The 3308-nt window shown below is 48.2% G+C and overlaps 1 pseudogene; it reads right to left on the bottom strand.

Moving 5' to 3' along the window:
* Nucleotides 1-411: 411 nt before the first annotated feature.
* LOC103285569 (40S ribosomal protein S26-like) lies at nt 412-834 on the bottom strand (annotated as a pseudogene).
* Nucleotides 835-3308: the final 2474 nt, after the last annotated feature.

Raw genomic sequence — 3308 nt, 5'->3', positions numbered from 1 at the left:
TCTTTCATTGCTGTGCTTTTGGTGTGATATTTAAAAAATGAATTCTAATGCTGACTCTTAGGTCATTTCTTCTAAGAACTTTGTAGTTTTAACTGTTACATTTGGTCTGTCATCCATTTTGAGTTAATTCTGTGTACGGTGTAAGTCCAGCTTCCTTCTTTTGCATGTGTATGACCAGTTGTTCCTACATCTTTTGTTGAAAAGACTTTTCTTTCCCCATTGACTTGTCTTGACACCCTTTTTGAAAAGCATTGACTGTAAGTCTCTCATGGTTTATTTTTGGACTCTCAATTTTATTCCATTGATTTATAGGTTTACCCTTATGTCAGTACCACACTGTTCTGATTACTGTAGCTTTGTAGAATGTTTTGAAATCAGAAATGTGGATCTTCCAACATTGTTCTCTTTTTTTTTTTTAAGTACAATTTCCATTTATTTTCCCCCCAGAGAACTTTTCTTCACTCTTTAAAGACTTAGCTCCTTACATGGGCTTTGGTGGAGGTCGTGGGGCAGCACCCGCAGGCCTAAATCGGGGTGGGGGTGTTCGGTCCTTCCGGGCTTCACGAGATCGATTCCTGACTACCTTGCTGTGAATGGCACAGCTCACACAGTAGTGCAGCTTCACATACAGCTTGGGAAGCACATAGGCGTCGAAGACACACTCGCTTCGGAGATGTCCCTGACGGCCACGGCCTCTACTATGTTTCGAATGACAAACTTCTTAATGGCCTTGTCTTTGGGCGCAGTTGGTGCAACGAATAGGCTGCACGTGGCCTCGGCCTTTTTTGGCACGACCGTTATTCCTTCTTTTCTTGGTCATCTTGGAAACGAGGACCCGAGAGAGGCATTGTTCTTTTTTCAATATTGTTTTGGCTGTTGGGAGTCACTGAATTTCCATATGAGTTTTATGATCAGCTTGTCAATTTCTGCAAAGAAGCAGGTTGGAATTTTGATGGGGCTTGTGTTGAATCTGAAGATCAATTTGGGGAGTCTTGTCATTTAAACAATATTAAGGTCTTTGCACCCATGACCACGGAATGTTTCCCCACTTATTTAGGTTTTCTTTAATTCCTTTCAACAATATTTTGTAGTTTTTAGAGCATAAGTTTTGTAGTTCCTTGTTAAAGTAATCCCTAAGCATTCTTCTTGATGCTAGTGTAAATGGAATTATTTTATTAATTACATTTTGAAATGTTCATTGCAAGTGGATAGACATACAATTGACTGGTCTATTCATCTTGTACCTTGCAACCTTGCTGAACTCATTTATTAGTATATATAAACACTAATATATATATTATACACACACACACATACACATACACACACACATACACACACGGTAGATTCTTTGGGATTTCTTCTTCCTTTGAGGTATGGATGCCTTTTGTCTTGCCTGAGTGCCCTGGCTGGAACCAACAGTACTATGTTGAATAGAAGTAGTGAAGAGCAGATATCCTTGTCTTGTTCCTGATTTCAGAGGGAAGCATCCAGTGTTTAATCATTAAACATGCTACTGCTGTAGGAAGGCTTGTTTTCGTGTTTCCTGAAAGATTGGCTGGTTACAGCCTCACCACTAGCTGCATATGAGGAGGACCCCAGTCCCCTCACCCCTTGCAACACGGTAGCCCCAAGTTTTAGAGGTGAGAAATCCAGGGCCAGGGAGGGAAAGTGCTGCCTGCCTCACCATACAGCTGTCCATAGTCACTGGGGAGACCCAGTTTTCCCTCCCCTGGTGGGGGTGCCTTGAAACCCACCAAGGCCAGCTATTAGTATGGAGAGAGGTCTAGGTTCTGTTCTGGGCTCAGCCACTGAGTTGCTCTATGATCTTGGGTCTCCGTTTTCCCAACTGTGCCTCGGGAGAGCTGGTACAGTTGGAAGTCCTCTAGTTCTGACGACCCACCCTTAAACCCACAGCTGCTTCTACCACTGCCCATAGTGGACACCAGAGGGCGCCGCAGACCAGCATTTGGCCCAGCTCCGCACAGGAGCCCTGGGAGGCTGAAAGGCAGGGCGTGTTTTCCAGGAGCCACTAGTTTTGCTTGAATGGGCTTCCTTATGGCTAGACCTGCCTGGGCCCTTGGCTGAGCCCTGATCACTAAGGAGGGAAGTGGGAGGCATCGCCCCCAGTGCCAACGACCTTGCACTCACCCCTGCCTGCTTTGGGTTGGCTGCCTAAGGCCAGGCATCCCAGCGTCAGGGCCAACAGCCTCGAGTTTCTCAGTCTCAGAGGTTTTCACGGTCTCTGGGCCTCTTACAGGCACTGCATTCTTTCTCCACTGCCGTGTCCAGCAGTCAGAAGCCCCCATCCTGGTGGGTGCCTGGTGTCCTGGAAAGGGCACATCACAACCCATTTCAGATGTGGATGGATCATTGCTGGGGGTCCTGGACAGGTAGGCTCTGAAACCACAGCCTCCCGGATCCCTGGGGACCTCGAGTGACAGACCCCAGAATCACAGAAGCAGGCACCATGGACAACAGGGACCACTTGCACTTCCTCTATCACCCCCTGCAGGCTCCCCTAGACCGATTTACCCTCCAAATACAAGCAGAACCTTTGTTTTGCAAATCGAGCTCCAAGACAAAGTAGCATTTCTCAGCCCCTGCTCGGAGGATTGCCTTCCGGGAGGCCTCCAGATGCCTGCTGGTTTGGCCTTGCATTCTCAGTCCTTCTGTAGGTGTTTTCTCTCTCCTTCCAGGCTGGGTTTCCCATTCTCCTCAGTTCCTTAAAGGGTGGCTGGTTCAGGACTTGGAGTCCAGTAGAAGGTCAACCAATGTCATCGTGGAACACCACTAATCCCATCCTCTCCTCCCTCTCAAGGGCCTCAGGGCTGCCGTTGTCCCTTACTTAGCTGTGTGGCTTTGGGGCAGTCACGTAACCTCTCGGAGCATCCGCTTTGTTTTCTTCTTTGCTATTGTACTCCCCTCTCCCCTCCCCCCCCCAAAGGTTGCCGGCGTCGGGGAGGATGCTAGAGCCTTTGTATGAAAGGTGACATGCTCTCCCTGTGTCAGGTCAGGGTTGTCACATGGAGGAGAGGTGGGTGGCCATGCCTGCTCACGTGCCCCAAGTTGTCAAATGACAATGACTGACATTTCCTGGCTTGTTCTGTGGACCAGACACTGTGCTGAGTACCTTACCTGGATTATCTCTCTTGATCCCCTCAGTGACCCTCTGAGTAGGCAGAATTATTGCCCCACCTTTGCAGATGGGGAAACTGAGGTACAGAGCAATTAGCTATGATGCTGAGGTCACACAGCTGGCAAAGGGCGGGACTGGGACTTGTGCCCAGATGTCTGGTCCCTGGAGC

The sequence above is a fragment of the Eptesicus fuscus genome, chromosome 12 (genome assembly GCF_027574615.1).
Source record: "Eptesicus fuscus isolate TK198812 chromosome 12, DD_ASM_mEF_20220401, whole genome shotgun sequence".
Lineage (NCBI taxonomy): Eukaryota > Metazoa > Chordata > Mammalia > Chiroptera > Vespertilionidae > Eptesicus > Eptesicus fuscus.
The sequence above is the reverse complement of the archived record's forward strand: the minus strand, read 5'-3'. Positions and strand labels throughout refer to the sequence as shown.